This window comes from Pleurodeles waltl, chromosome 4_1, assembly GCF_031143425.1.
Source record: "Pleurodeles waltl isolate 20211129_DDA chromosome 4_1, aPleWal1.hap1.20221129, whole genome shotgun sequence".
NCBI classification, from domain to species: domain Eukaryota; kingdom Metazoa; phylum Chordata; class Amphibia; order Caudata; family Salamandridae; genus Pleurodeles; species Pleurodeles waltl.
The window spans coordinates 1,012,345,671-1,012,362,693 of NC_090442.1; the positions used below are offsets into that span (position 1 = coordinate 1,012,345,671).

The following is a 17,023-nucleotide window of genomic DNA, read 5'->3' on the forward strand; positions in this document are numbered from 1 at the left end:
TGCCCCTGGTGTAATATCATCATCATCAGCATCCAGACGGAGTTCAATGATGTATTTTCCAGTCACGGTATCACTATGCTAGTAGTTGGTGATTTTAAAACATGATAAATACTACCTTTTTGAGCACAGAATATTGTCAATTATGACGTAGCCCATGAATTCTAATTGTCTAAGAACTCCGTTGCCATGCAGCCGAAACTGCAGTTGAGGTGTAAGCCACTTGGGGGCAGGCGGCTGATATAAGCTCAGACCTCGCAAGCGGCAGGCCGCACAGTACGGGCTTTACTGCTAACATGGCCGTCGCCTAGAAGGGAAAGGGATAGCCTCGGTCTAGTGTTTCAAGCGCTACAGTTCCGGCTTCGGTTGCCATGACACCGCCGGTAACAGAGTTTGGAGCCTGCAGGGGCGGACCTGAAAGAGTGGGTGCTGCTGCCCCACTTCGCGCGGGAGAGAGAAAGTTGTGTTCACCGGAGCCAGGTAAGCGTCTAGAGGAGTCCAGACCACAACTCCGAGCGAGGGATGCATGCTGGGCCAGAGGGGTAAAGGATGACCTTATGCACACTGTAGAGGTGGGTGGTGCAGTGCTTGCTTTAAATGGGAAAATAGGAGTGCAGGTACACCCCTCCCCCAGAGTACCTGTTTGCTCTAGAGAAGGGCAGGCACTCTTCCATTAAATGTATTGGAGCAGTGCTGAGAAGTGCAGGCACTCAGTACTGAATAGTACCTGCTCATTCAAAGCACTGGGGTGCTGCCGGGGAACTTTCGACGAAGCTGATAGACCTAGATTTGGAGGAAGGACTGGCTAGTCTTTGCGATTTCCGTAGGATCTGAGTGGCTTACCTCTTCACCCCTTTGCTGTCTTTCTTGAAAGTTTCCATGCCGCAACCTTTACTGTACCAAACCAAGTTCCCCGTTTCACCTTCCCAGCCTCTTCTGCCACTTCCCCTTTCCTACGATGTCCTAATAACTATCCTTTCCTGCCCTGTATACCCACCTTTTCCTGTACTGCCGAAACCCCGTCTTGCGTTCCTCATTGTCATCTTCTCTAAACTTCCACTTCCTTCATAATTATGCTCCACATTGTGCTCTTGCCGTTTAGCTACCCCTTTCATCACATACCCCCTTCATTTTTATCTCTCCCTGTTCTCTTAATAATTTTTTTACAAATGCTTCTCATTCTGCCATCCTCTTTCCCGCTATCCATATCTGTACACATTGCCTCCTCCAACCCCATTGCCAGGCAAAGTGCACGATAGACAAGATCAACAAGACGGCCTGATGAAAAGTGCGTGGGGGGTTGAGGGGGGGGGGGGGGGGGGGGCGTGGGGCAGGGTGCGTCTGGAGGATAAATCTTGCAGTTTGTTTTCAGTTTTAAAACAGGCTTTGTTGTTCCGTAAGTGCGGCATTTATAGGATAACAACTGCACATATATAATGCTACAAGTGTTAAATCTGGTTTAAGCGAGTCAACAATAAGCAACACGTGTTGGTATAAAACAGGCTGCACCCTTCCAGCAGTTTAAAACCAACACTGTGCACGTTGAAAACTGACCATCTTGGTATATAATGGCCATCGAAAATTAAAACTGTCCTTAATTACACTGACCTAGAGCTACAAGAGCTGAAGGGATGCATTGACCTTCCTCACTGGAATTAGAGGATGAGATTACCAGGTTTGGACTGGGGACAGAAAATAGGCCCAAGCACTGGGCCACGTTTGTAAATTGAGCCTCCCGTGAGTTTTTTTTTAAAGAGACGCTGTCTAGGTGATCTCGTAGGGAGTGAGAAAGACACGTATTTGAGCTTACTGCAGATAATGTGTGTGGTAATATTCAAACATTGTAGCAGTGAAATTAACAATCCTCATTCCCTATCAAAAAGATTAAAACTTGGACACGTCCCTGATTTACAACCCACAAAGTGGATTGGTCCATCCATGTCCCATGCAATGAGATGACAACAGCCACTGCCAGCACAGTGCTGCATCCTTGTCTTTATTTAAAGATGTTTCCAACACCAGCCCACGCACAGCTACTAAACCGGCCCACACACTGACCTGTCAGTCTGCCCATATAGCACTGCAGGACTGCCCAGAGAACAGTCCGTCCCTGCAGGTTAGAAACAGTGTCTACACAAGTCTCATCAAAACGTTGATCTGTCACAGAGAATTGGAACTAGTGAAATTGCAATAAATGAAAGATCTATGCTGTGGATACATTGACTATCCAATGTGTGGAAAATGATAAGCGGTATGGATTCCAGAGTTAAATTCTTTAATTTTAACAAACAGGTACAAGGTAATGCATATGCCGCAGCAACCGCAATCACGACCGCTCCCGAACCTCCCGTTAATCCAAACCGCCACCCACGTTCCATCTTCCCCGTCACCACACCGCCGCGCGCACCACGCGCACAATCTCTCAAATCATTCAGAGACCTCAAATCCCACACACCTTCCCCCCAATAAAAAAACAGTAACCATATACAATATGGCAAAACAGGAACATATAACTTGATCTTAACAATAATAACTCACAACAATTAAAAGAAATATACATATAGACCTATCTCAATTCGTTACATAGTCATTAAGATAAATTGGGGCTCTTCTATCTCTCGCACCACGACGTATAACTTCCTCCACATTTACATCCGTCTCACGAGAACTCATCGTCTTAACAGGAGCACATTCATCCCCAAACAGATACCCACTAAACTTTCATCACCACGTTTGACATCAGTATTCCCCTCTCTACAAATCGATATGCGTCTTACATTCCACACTTTCCCATTGTCCAATTTCACTGCATTTCTCAAAATCTTGACAATTTTCCTAGGCTCGGACCACTGAGATTTACCTTTCTCAACAATTCCCGGTGTTTTAACACGGACACTTTGCTCCACAACCAATTCATTCGAACTAGATCTGGTGTTATGGCCCAATTTGGTACGCAATTGATACTCTAATACCTTGTCCCTCATTCCATTATCACAAACTACACCGAATTTCGCTCTATTCCTTTCCATTAACCACCAAGGAACCAACCCGGTGGACGGCTTCCTTCCTCTCAATAACTCAAAAGATATCTTTCCAGTCACAGAATGTGGCGATGTCCTATAAGACGTGAGCATCTCCCTTATTGCCAGTTTCCAAGGAATACCTGATTTATAAGCCAATTGTATAGTCTCCTTAACCACTCTATTAAACCTTTCAACTTGGCCGTTAGAAGAAGGATTATATAGAGCTACTCTGATGTGTTTAATACTTTTCCTTTCCAGAAATGCAGTCATTCTCTTAGATGTAAACTGTACACTATTATCCGACACAAGTGCTTCAGGAACACCTTCCCTAGTAAATATATTTTCCAAAAATTCAATTCCACTTTCAGTAGTAATCTTGCTCACAAATTCGACCTCCGGCCATTTCGAAAAATAGTCGACCAAAACAATAGCATATGCTTTTTCCATAGGTAATGTAGAAAACGGCCCCATAAAGTCAATACCCAGTTTCCGCCAAGGTCTATCAGGTAATTCAACTGGTAACAAGGGAGCAGAACACGGCTTCGCACTCTTGTCACTTCGAGCACAAATAGAACAATTTCTCACATACCTGTCAACCATAGCATCCACACCCGGCCACCAAAAAAATTCCTTCACCTGCCTTTTGTTCCTTGACATTCCACCATGACCAACATGACTCCTACATACAATAATCTCACGCACACCCTTCGGAGGAATTATTCTGTCCCCCCTTAAAACCACATTCCCTTCTAAACTCAATTCATCTTTTAGTTTCCATAAAGATGCATTCTCACCACGCAAAAATCGCTCACAAGGCCAACCATCGATAATATATTTTCTTACCATTTGCAAATCTTTATCCTTCATCATTTCTTCCCATTTACATTCAGATAACACAAATTGGTCAGATGCATTATACGATTCCAAACCTGACAAAACATCTTCATATGTGTATGCAGCATCACACTCAATATCAACACATCCGTGATTAATAGGCAAACGGGATAAACCATCAGCAATATTGTTGTTTCTGCCTGGAACATACATTATTTTAAAAAAATACATTTGGAACTTAGAAGCTAGCCTAGCTAATCTTGGTGATAAATTCTTCCCACCCCCCGGTTGTAAAATATTGACCAAGGGTTTATGATCTGTACATAGTTTGAATTTCTTCCCCCATACATACATTCGAAACCTTTCAACAGCCCATGAAGCTGCTAACAATTCTTTTTCAATTACAGAGTAATTTCTCTCAGATTGTGTTAGTGTACGTGAAGCATAAGCTACAATCCATTTCTCGTGCCTGTTACTTTGTGATAACACTGCACCAATCCCGTAATTACTAGCATCTACTGCAATCATGCAATCTGTATTGGTTTCAAAAGATTTAAGGCATGGAGCTTGAACAATTTCGCGCTTGATAGAATCAAAACATTCTGCTTGTTCTCGCCCCCAATTAAACAGAACATTCTTCTTCAATAATCTTCTTAAGATCTCAACTTTAGTCGCGTACTTTTCTATAAATCTCGAATAAAATTCAGTAAGTCCCAAAAATGACATTAGTTGTTCTTTGCATTTCGGCTCAGGTGCATCCACAATAGCCTTCACATGACTTACTTTGGGACGAATACCATCACGGGAAATAATGTGGCCTAAATACTCCACTTGCATTTGACCAAATTTGCATTTATCTTTCCGAACAGTCAATCCATTTTCATTTAGTAACTTCAAAACCTCCATCAACACACTATCATGTTCCGATCTGTCACGTCCATATATCAAAATATCGTCCTGAAAAACTTTAGCATTTTGCACCTTGCTGAAAATGTTGTTCATTTCTCTTTGGAAAACAGCAGATGCACTTGCCAGACCGAAAGGCATCCTTTTGTATTGGAAAGCACCTTCTGACGTTATAAATGCTGTAAAATGTTTTGAACCCTCATCTAATTCAATTTGGTGGTAAGTACTAGATAAATCGATGGTAGAAAAAACAGTAGCCTGACATACTGATGACACTAATTCCTGCAAGTTTGGTAAGGGAAAAGTATCCACCCAAATAGCATCATTCAGAGACCTCAAATCAACACACAATCTTAACTCCCCAGTGCTCTTAAGGGACAAAACCACCAGAGAAATCCAGTCCGAGCTTTCAGTTGGTTCAATGATATTCTTTTGGCACAAATCCTCCAGCAAATCTTTAAGTTTAGACCTATAATGCACCAGAACATTCTGTAATTTGTGCCTCACAGGACTAGCATTTTCTCTTAATATGATCCTGTGTTTGAAATTCTTCAGTTTACCCAAAGACTTTGAAAAAACTGTCGGGAAGCACTCGTCCAGCTCATCATATAGCAGAGCACCTTGGAAATCATAATCCATTACACCATACACACAAGACATTTTTGTAGAATCAATTTTGATACCCAGCTCCTTAATATGTGGCCATCCTAAAATCATCTGACCCTTTTCAGCAACGTACAACCTTCCCTTACACTTCTTACCTCCAAATTTGATGCATACATTTGTATATCCAACCATAGAAATTCTATGACCAGTATAACTTCCAGGGTTAACATCTGTGGGTAATAGGTTTCTGTCCGGCCACAACTCCTCAAACATACTCACACACATAATGGTGAACCATGCACACGAGTCCACCATTGCGGTAACCTCAATACCATCAATGCTCAATTTGCAAGTCGGTAACCCAGAGGATTTCAGTGGTAAAATATTATCATCTTCAGATGACACACTTAAAACTAAATTCTGAAAATTAGTGGAATCAACACTCTCTTGAGCTGTAACACAACTCACACTCTTCACATTCATAGCACTCTTACACACTTTGCCAAAATGGCCAATCTTTTTCCACAAATTACAAATCTTATTAAGTGCAGGACATTTTTTGGAATTAGCAAGATGATCTCCAGCTCCACATCTGTAACAATTTTTTGTGTTGTTCTTTTTCCATTCACTTTTTTTTCCATCACTTTGGATTCTTTCGTCACAGCACTGACAGTAATAGTCTCAGAGTCCAAGTCCGAAGTATTTTTCCTCACAGTTCGGATGCATTTTTCAGACACTTCCATCGTACGTGCTACATCAATGGCTCCTTTTAACGTAAATTTACTGCCACATGACCATAATTTCTCCTGAATTTTTTGAGATTTTGTTTTCATTAGGATTTGATCTCGCAAAACCTGGTCATAAGAAATTTGTTCAAAATTGCAAGTAATAGCTAAACCTCTGAAAGCAGCAACAAATTGATCTATAGTCTCATCATCATGCTGCGTTCTGGAGTAAAAATCGTAGCTTTCCAGAACTACATTAATCTTCCTGCCATATCGTTCATGAAGTTTCTTCTTTGCAAATTGATAAACATCCACATTTCCCACATTGTCCATTGGAGGTAAATTCTTAAATTCTCTTAAACCAACTGCACCTAATCTATGTTTCAACAAAGCCAAATGTCTGTCAGGCGTGCATTCTTGATCTTCTAAAACATCCACATAAGCTTCAAATAAGTCAATCCATAACTCCCATTGAATAGGAGGCTCGCCAGGCTCCGCAAGAAAAAATGGTGGAGGTTGGATGCTTGACATTATATTAACAGTCTAGAAAATACTACTGCCAATAATGTACACTTCCTATAATTTCATGAAGTATCCTTAAAAATAACTGCCAATTTTGCCAGCATTAACTGAAGGATGAATTATTTTTTTTAGATACTTCCAAAATGGCAGCCGAAAATACCACAATTGAGCAGCAAAAGGGTTACGCACTAGATGTTTAAGTACTTCTAAAATGGCTGCCGAAAATGCCTCACTCCTGCCTCATCAAAGTTACATACTAGATGTTAAACAATCTAAAAAAATAAATAACATAGAGATTGAAATTCACTTGCGCAGTAGAAACAGTTCACTTGTAGAGCAGATGCGTCGCACAGCAAGACAATCCACTGGTAGAGAGGAAGCGTTGTTACAAAACCCTCCAAAGTTGTATAAAAAAAACAATTTCTGCCGCTTAAAGAACTTCAGGAGCTTCTTCCTGCTCGTCGCCAATGTGGAAAATGATAAGCGGTATGGATTCCAGAGTTAAATTCTTTAATTTTAACAAACAGGTACAAGGTAATGCATATGCGGCAGCAACCGCGATCACGACCGCTCCCGAACCTCCCGTTAATCCAAACCGCCACCCACGTTCCATCTTCCCCGTCACCACACCGCCGCGCGCACCATGCGCACAATCTCTCAAATCCCACACAATGTACCTCAGTAGAATGGGAAAGAGTGACCATTAGATAGCATAGGAGGTACATGAACTCACTGATGTATCTCACTAGGATTGAGCCTGGCTTCCCCATCTTACTCGTACATTTCTAAAGTAAGTACAGTAACACTCAAGTTTGTCTTTGTATCTTTAGACGAGCGATCTAGGAGTTAAATCTAATGTGCGCTTGATCAGTTATATTTCTGACTAAACTGAAGTACTGGCAGGATATAAAAAGAAAAAATATATTTATTGCAGAGATAATAACTGTTGCAAGTCACCATACCCACACTTAGAAAATAAATACAATAATACAATAAAATGCACCTATTAAACGTTATCAGTTGGATCAAGTTAATTTCTGAAAAAATGTCTCCGAAAGATTTACAGAACAGTTTTATCCAATTGGTGCAACAGCAGTTTTGTATGTGTATGCTACTAAGCTCTAGCCATACAGATATGTTTTATAGACAATAGATCTAGCTATTAATCTTGAGCTTTAGTAGCTGCTTTTAGTTTAGCTGAGATAATGGTTAAGAAAGCCTGGTGCTAACTTCACATCTGTCGCATTAAAACATTTTTTAACCGCCTCGGCACAAAGCCTATTTAACGCTTAAGTGTCCGAAAGATGGGATTAGAAAAATGTCTCGCCCAGATATGACACTCTTGCAGCAACATATAATATGTGTCTGATATTCTCTTTTGTAATAGCAGAGCATGCAATGATGTTGTATTTCACCAATATCAAACAAGCCGAATCTAAATCTGTCGATATTACAGGCTTGATGAAACTGCTTTAATTTAGTGCAATTTTTTTGTACTGAATAAAACTTTATAGGCTGAGTTGTTTTTGAAAAATGACTTTAAAATGCAGTGGGAGTGAAGTAGTGTCCAAAATCTCATGCACTTTTAAAAAGTCTAACGTGTTGCAAAGTGCCGTTGATTGTTCATTCGGTGATCCTTCAGTTTGGGCCACAAATAAAATTTTGTAGTACCCTGCTTAGCAGCCTCCATTGATACTAAACATTTGAAATCTAGGGTGCTTGCTGGAGTGACCGCTTAATTAAATTAAACTCCAAGTGTACTTGGGCCTTTAAGAGTGGCCTTTTGTTTTGAAAAGTTTTCTATGTTTTGAAGCCCCTCCCCACGTATTTATAAGAGTCTGCCATAGCTATGTGATTATTTAGTGTGTGGTGGGGGCATGCTTCTGAGTTAGCAATATCAGAAACATATACATTGAATTGTTTTCCTTATGTATATAAGGCTACTTGAAGTATAAATAGTTCTGGCTCTCCCAAAATGCAATGTTAGTAGTAACAGGTGAATTTAATTTCACAATGACGGTAAAGCAGAAGTACAGCTAATACCTGATATGTGCGAGTAATTATGAACAATTGTGTTATCGTCCTCTCTAGAATGGATGCCCATGGAATGTGCTTGCTAGATTTCTTATTGTATGGGAATTTTTGAAAGCTTAATTCGACGAATGATGGAAATATTCTACTGACGTTAAGCAGGCCTTTGGCCCATCAGAATTTTGTTTGTTTTGTCCAGATGTAGTAGAAACAGTGGCTCAGATCATGTTTTTTGTCCACACTAAAACAAAATTGGAGAGAAGTGTATATTGTCAGTATTTTAGGACATAGGTCTGAGATGATACCAAACAACACGAAGGTTATGCAAGTCTGACACTTTAGTGTAAATTTTGCCACTTGTGAACACCTCTTCTCTGCTTGTAGTTATCCTCCAGATGTATTAAGAAAAAAACTGTAAATAGGTGAACATCTACATCCATCTAGCAAATGATTTTTCTAATGGTCACTAGTTGGCATGTGTACTGGAGAGTAAGTCCATGGGAGGAATTTTGTTAAATTTAATATACTGGCAGTAGCAGTTTAAGGAATATTAATGCTCATCATCTCTGATTTTAAGCCTTATGTGGTACGACAATACAAGAAGGATGGAGGCTTCAAACATGCAGGCAAGTTCACGATGATTTATTCTAGATCCAAATAAGATAAAATCTCACGTCATGGGGAGTCCTGCCAGTCCGGTTCCCAACAGCAATCTGCCTGCTATCAAGGAACCTTCACTATCAGTTCACAACACGTGTGGTAACATACATTGAAACATAACGCGTGTGGAGACATTAACTAACAAAGCTGGTATTGAAAAATGTGCATGATACATTCATCACATCACCTGCCCCTTCAAAAGGAGCACACAAACTTTATAAATATGAACATAATGTGGCCCAAGAAATGCAACCACGTAACCTAGAAAGAACTCACATAATGAATTAAAATTGGATAAATAATTTCAAGAGTACAAAGTCATCAAAGCTTTTAGGAGCTCTCCTACTGCGGGAACCCACAGAACCATTCAAGACCCACCTGAACTCTTGTTCTCAATTCCACTGGGAACCAAAATGTTGTCAATATACATCTGGTCACTTACTGTACAGGTATCTGATACCGTCTGAGTGCAGCAACTTTATTAACCCTGTCCACTTGTACAGGTGCAGATTACTTGGACTCACGTTTCCTAGCTCTGATGGGATTCTTAGTTATAACCCAGTCACCTCCTTTAAGGTGTCACTCTCCATGTGACCATATTTATTGTCCAAATTTTCCCTCATGCAAGACTGCTGTGCTAACACCTTAGAGATTATTTAATCTCTTGATGGCCCACCACTCACAGTTCTATCACCTTTTTCATTCAGCCATGAGAGGAACAACGATGTGTGCACCTCTCTCCCATTTAGTAATGAAAACGGGTTTACACCTGTTGTGCAATGTGGGGTGTATTATAATTCCATGCCTTCTGAGAAACAAACATGCTCACATCTAAACTGAAGCTAAAGCGGTCTGTATTCCCTCTGTAACGATTTTGTTGCTGCGCTCAACCAATTCATTAGAGGTCGGCAAATACAGGGCTACTTTTTCAGTTGTGTAATAGCCATGCTAGCAAAAAATTGTTTCATCTGGTCAGACACTTAGGGCCTGATTATGACCTTGGCGGATGGGAGACTCTGCCACAAACGTGACGGATATCCCGTCCGCAGTTTTACAAGTCCCAAGGGATATAATAAGGTCGTAATCAGGCCCAAAGTGTTTGCCATTGTCCGTAAGCAGTACTTTAAGAGAGCCTTCCAAAACTAAAATATGTTTAAGGAGTTTAATAACTGACTCAGTGTCAGGTGATTCTACGAATGACTGATACATCCACTTGGAGAAATAGTCAATAAGAAGAACGGAGTACCTCATGCTACTTGGTAATGTGGTAGTCGCAGCTCGCAGCATGCAAAACGGGCAGGGTGGTGCAGGGGGGATTAAATTAAAAATACAAAAATAATAAAAAAACAAAACCACTTACCTCCGCCGGCACCCCTTCTGCAGGCACAGGCTCCCAGCCCAGCCAGGGTGCTTCTAGGCAGACTGGGAGCCTGTGCAGGCTGTTGAGAGCCCACTGCGCATGTGTGTTTGGTAGGCCTGAGACAGACGGCCAAACACACATGCGCTTTGAGGGGGGAGTGCATTGCTCATCACCCCTTAGGCCTCGCCCTTTTCCCCCAAAAAGGTTCAGAGTGAGAATTTTAGAAGAAATCAGCAATCTCTCGATTTTTCTTGTCTAAATCAACAACTTCTCCCAATGTTGGATTCCTGCATCTTAAAAGTCTCTCCTGAACCTTTCTTGAGGAACAGTTAAATACGAACTGGTCCCAAATGGAGATGTCAAGGTTGGCACCAAACTTGCAATTTGCAGCTAACACCCTGAGAGCTGACACATACTCCTCGATGTTTTCCTCTGTTGTTTACACTCATAGAAATTGTGACATTTGAGCATAAAGTTCAGCTTATCTGAGAATTGTTTATGCAGTCTAGCAACAGCCTCCATATAAACATTCCATTGGCCATCTCCAGGCTGCCCTTGTGAGGGGGGTACAGATGGTAGACTATCAAAATTCTGCTGGCCTGTGTGACCAAGACTACTAAATAATAAAGCAAACTTGCGCACAGGACTGTACCCATTTGTATTTATTGCAATTAGGTGATTCTCGAAAAATCTAAATCACTGGATCCATTTTTTAGGCAGTTTTCCAGGTTGGCTTAAAATGGTGGTGGCTGTATGACTGGTGTGGAGTGGCCATAATAGCAGTAGCAGCAACAGCAGAGAACCAACAATAACAGTATTATGACGTTTCCAAAATGTGGTTTGACAGTACAAGAAGGACAGGCAGGTAAGTTCACGATGATTTATTCCAGATCCAAACAAGATAGAAGACCAGGAGCGACTCGAGGCAAGGTGAAGGGGCGGCGTGCAGGAGAGGGGCGGGGGAGGGAATTAAAATAAAAAATACAAACTAACACTTAACCTCCTCCACTGTGCGCTGCTCCTCTATCCCTTGTCGACTGGAGGCACAGGCTCCCAACCTGCCCTGGGGCCAATCCTGATGCTGCTCTGTGCAGGCTCTCTCCAGCCCAGCAACTCAGTTGCTGGGCTGGAGAGAGCCTACAGCGCATGTGTGTTTGGCCGGCCTGAGACGGCCGGCCAAACACACATACACTTTGAGGAGGGAGTGCTAACACTCCCCCTCACTGCTTGTCACCCCGTGACCCCACTCTTTTACCAAACAACAATAAAAAACTCAGTTTATTATCGTTGTTTGGAAAATGTTTTGCAGCTGTCGCTGCTGGTGGGGGGGGGGGGGGAGTGTGTGTGTGTGGGGGGGTGACGCTCTTCCACCTTCATGGAGGAGCCTCCCCTGTAAAAGCCCACAACGTGGTGCGTCCTACTAGTCCGGATCCCAACAGCAATCTGCCTGCTGTCAAGGAATCCCCACTGTCAGTTCACGACGCTTGTGGTAACATACATTCAAACATAACACGTGTGGAGAAATTAGTTAAAACTTAACAAAGCGCACGTCGAAACGTGCATAATACATTCATTGCACTTTGTCTGCTTAATGAATTTTATCAGTTTTAATTGAAATATCGAATTATTTAAGGCCTTATTCACAAAGGTAAACGTACACCTTTGGCGTAACTTTACTATTTTTTGCTATTCACAAACTACAAAAGTAGTTTTACATATAGTATATTTACAACTGCAGAGAACTCCTTACATAAAAAGATAGGACAGTCTATGCAGTCGAAAAGATACAACATGTAAAACTACACTCGTATTGGAGAATATGTGTCTTATGGATTTTATATATTTCCGAAATAAATTTAAATGAATGAGTGACTCATTTACCTTCACATCGGATTCTGTTTTAGACTATGATCTGGTTTATGGTGAGTGCCGTAGGTATTTTTCTAAATTCAATGTGCTTTTTCACCTGGAAAGTGATCACTTTCCACAATGCTGTACCCAACAGCTGGCACAACAACATTTTTTATTGCAGTGCTCCCAGAAATAACTTAGTCTATGAAGTTGGTATCCCATTTGCAGAGCTAATAAGTACGAGGTATTCTGTTTTTATTTTAACTGGTATTATGAACCATCTGACTTTTACTGAAAACGTAAACCAGTATACTAATCTCATGCAGTATTCGCTGAACAGGTTGGTGTCTTGGGGACAAATCAGTAATATAAAGTAGGTAACTGAGTTTGCAGCACAAGGAGTGAGGAGGAGGAGTGTTGACTATTTATACAAGAAGGGATATTGTGATCAATATAAGGCATATGTGGAGGAATGCAGATATTTCATTAAGTGAAAAACAGCATCGGGTCACACACTTTTGTTACGTAGCAAAAAGATAATCTGCATACAAATGTATGCAAAATGCCGAACGTGTTTGAAGGTGAGATATTTATGAGTGTTGGCGCTTCGTAGGTAATAAGTCTGAAGGGCTTTGCCATCTTGATAATGTTACTTGGGTGCAACATGTTAGATCATTGTTTAGAGGTGATCTTAATGGGACATATGTTAGGGCAAATGACCCTGAGGGCTATGCCAAATGCTCCATACTGATTTGAGTATTATAATAAGTACAAAGAAATCATTTAGACACAACGGACCGGATGGATGTACTGAGATTTCCATACTGGTCTCTTCTGCTGTTGAGCAAACTGTTTTTTCCCACTGTGATTGTTGACTATGCGTAACGTAGTTCAATGATGATATCAATAAAAAGGGCCTTAAATGGACACAATACGTTTTCAGTTGTTAGTAGTGCTAAGCTGCTATTGCAAAGGTTTCTTCTGCAGGGTCTGTAGGACATGTGATGGGCATATTCCCTGCCTGTGGCGAAATCTCCAACACTGCTGTCAACTTTTACTGTCTTGTATTTTCCCTTGCTAGCAACTTGAGTGACCGGCTTAGAAGTAAGGGTAGACAACCAATTAACACAACCTGCTTAAAACCACCTTGTGGCTGATACCTGCTGGTTTATGGCAACTTCTATTTAGGTGTTCCTATTCCCCTTATTAGCATCTTTGAGGGTACTAACATGTTATTAAATCTGTTTTGTGCTGGGCGTTTTCTGCATTGCAGTTCATCCCGTCTACTCACCCAGTACTAATGTTAACTAACAGGGGCTTCTGCACAGCTCAGATTCTCAGTGTGCAGGCCCGTGAAAAGGATAGCCCAATGGCTGCTCAAGGCATCTCAGTCTGACCCAGCTTGGAAGTCATACCTGGCTGACTTCAGTGGGAGGCAGGAGTGAAGGACCAGCAGCAAGAGGAAGAGGCTGAAGATGGGGAACTGGAGAAGGAGGACCAGGTAGAGCAGAAGGAATGGAAAGACCAAGAGATGAAGAGGGTCAGGAGGATCAGAATGAAAGGACGACCAAAAGTACCGGGATAACTAGGATGATGAGGGCCAGTAGTAGTTAAAGACTAATATAATGAGTAAGAAAGCAGGACCAGGAGGATGGGTATAGCCAAAAGAACCATTGCCTAAAAGAAGACTAGTAGGATCAGCTGAATGAAGACGAGAACACAGAGAAGGAGGAGGAATAAGAGGAGTAGGGGTAGGAGGCTCAGGAACACCAGGATGACTAGGAACAAAAGAAATAGAATCAAAAGGACCAGGCCAAAAGGACCAGGAGGCCAGGGCTAAGTGGACCAGGACCAGGATGAAGTCAAAGGCACCAGGACCAATGAATATGAGGATCAGAGAAAGGAGGAGACTGAGGAAGACCAGGGGCAGTAGAAGGGCCATGAGGCATTAAAAAAGAACATAATAACTAGAAGGACCTTGAACATCGGAGACAGGAGATTAAAATAAAGAGGAAGATGAGGCGTACCAGCGGGGCAAGAGGGACTAGAAGGAGAATTAAGAGATGAACCTAGAGGAGGCCCACCAGGAGAACCAGGGATTCTAGGAGGATCAGGACATGTCTACAAGCAGGACCAGATAAAGCAGGAGGATCAGGGAGAGGGAGGGGGGAGACGGGAGGCAAAAGTCCATCAGGAGGAACAGGATCAATGGGATAACCACTACAGTGAGCCTGACCCACCCAGAGTCCTACGTTGGAGCTGACCAGGGCCATGAGGGGGCAGGAGGAGAAGGGCCACCAGAAGGACAGGACGAAGACCTGAAAGAAGAGAAGGACTGGGAGGGCCAGTAAAACGAGGACCATGAAGACGTCCAGGAAAAGGAGGGCACCAAAGAAGAGAAGGAGGAATTAGAGGAGGAGGACAACCAGAAAAAAGATAACCACCAGGATCACCAAGACATGTATTAAAACACTGGAGAACTCACCCTTATTTACAGTGGTTTTACATCTTGTGAATATTTCCAGCCCATTAAAATCACCAATGTGAACTTAGCAGGGGCAAACGTGAATTTTCACAAAGGATGGTTTTGCAAACTACATTTGCTTGATAATAGAGAACCTTTTTGACAGGCGAGGTACGCCACCAGTGTTTGTATGTGTACCCCATCAGGGAATGGGATTATAAACTTCTGTTGTAAAGGTCAATGAAACGCGCTTTGGGAAAGCTAATAGGGCTTGCGTTTGACATTGATTCACAGACTTGTTGGATTTGCTGGGGATTTTTTTTGTTTTTAGCATTCATTGCTTATGGTAAAAACCATTACAAGATGGGAGCCGTGGGTATGTGTGGAACATGTCTGACGTCTTGTTATGCTTTGGCTTATGCTTTATGAAAAAACATTACATTACAATACAGCTGCTATGCAGACTTGACCATGCCTAGCGGCATTCATCTGATGTTCTTTCATTATGCATATTAAAAAACATTAGAACATGGCGTCCCTATTGCATATGCAGCACCTGTGTTCTGATGTGCAGCATGTATCAATATTCCACTACCAGTACTACCACAGAACTCTTACAATGTTGCTTTTATTCAAATATACACCCAGCACTGGCACCCCTGAGCTCAGATGTACACAGAGCTCCCCAAATGGACCTTTATTCTGATTCTCAGCAAACACTGGTATCGCAGTACTGAGACTTCCACAGCACCCTAACTACGCCTCTGTCCTCGCACTGAGAAATTCTAACAATGCACCTATGTTCTGATTTCCACACGTTTTCCATGACAGCGATGTCCCAAAGGTCTAACCGTACACATTACATTTGTTGTGACATGAACCATGCCCTAGTAGCACAGTGCTGAGATATCCACGGAGCTCCAGCAATGCCCCCTCTATTCTGACATGCACTAAACACTGGTATCCCCGATCTAAGGCACCCACAGAGCTCTAACAAAGCAACTCTTTTCTGACCTGCACTGATAACCCATTACAGAGGCACCCACAAAGCTCCAACAATGCATCTCTTCTCTGACCTGCGTGGTATCTCATTTCTGAGACAACCAGAGAGATCCTACTATGCAACTCTTGTCAAACATGAACTGATATTCAAATACAGAGACATCCTCTGGCCTCTCGGGATGCTTCTCTGCCTTAAACTGTACTGTGGAGTGGTTCCAAAGAACCGAGACATCCAAAAGCTCACAAAACCACCTAAGTCTTTCAATGCTGTAAGTTCTGTTATTCAAGGATCAAGGCATCAACAGGGCTAATGCAGTGCCTCTCTCTTCTGAACTGCTAGGGAACCTCGCACATCTCAAAGGTCTGTAACACGCATGTAACTCTCATGAGGCAGCTGTCTTGAAATGCAGTATGCAGTAGGGTCCCCAGCAGTGCTGCAGTGTGCATTCTTGATCTGCAAGACGCACTCGTCTTCCAGTTCTAAGAGGTGTCCCTGTCTCCTGAAGGCCTCATCGATAAGTATGCATTATAAACATAGTAACAATAGCCTGACTTGCAGCATGTATCATATCAGTAACTAACAAATCAAACTAACCAGGCTTCCCCTAAAGACGGATGATAAAGGGATGGGTGGTGTGGCCGCGCCTCCAATCTTGGGTATTACATCCCACAACAATGCTGCTATGTACTTAAAATCGGTATTAAGGTCAATAAGTAAAACAGGCAAATTAGAAGAATCTACTACAAATCTACTACTATCAAATTCAGAGATTACGTTTCAGAGTTTACTCGGTGTTATATACTCCGTTTTCTCACTCTATGGACCACTGTACAAATTATACGGAACCACTGCTTGTTATCAGGCGCAATTATTCCTAATATTATTATGACCAGTAATCCAATCTGAATAACTGTGGTTTCTTTGTTGATCTTTGTAGAGACCGGTGCAGCAGATGGAGGCCCTCCCAAGCTCTTGGTAGTCTCTGCACTGTATCCTGCACACCCCGACGAGCAGGGTTTATGTCCCAAGTCTCTTGAAATC

At 42.1% G+C, this 17,023-nt stretch overlaps 1 protein-coding gene across 1 annotated transcript in view; it reads left to right on the forward strand.

Annotated features, from left to right (window-relative positions):
* The first annotated feature begins 241 nt into the window (after positions 1–241).
* IQUB (IQ motif and ubiquitin domain containing) overlaps positions 242–17,023 on the forward strand; it is a 256,750-nt gene continuing 239,968 nt past the window's right edge. Inside the window, exon 1 of the mRNA XM_069229884.1 lies at positions 242–477. The gene's annotated coding sequence lies outside the window, so the exon portion shown is untranslated. The remainder of the gene's footprint in view (positions 478–17,023) is intronic.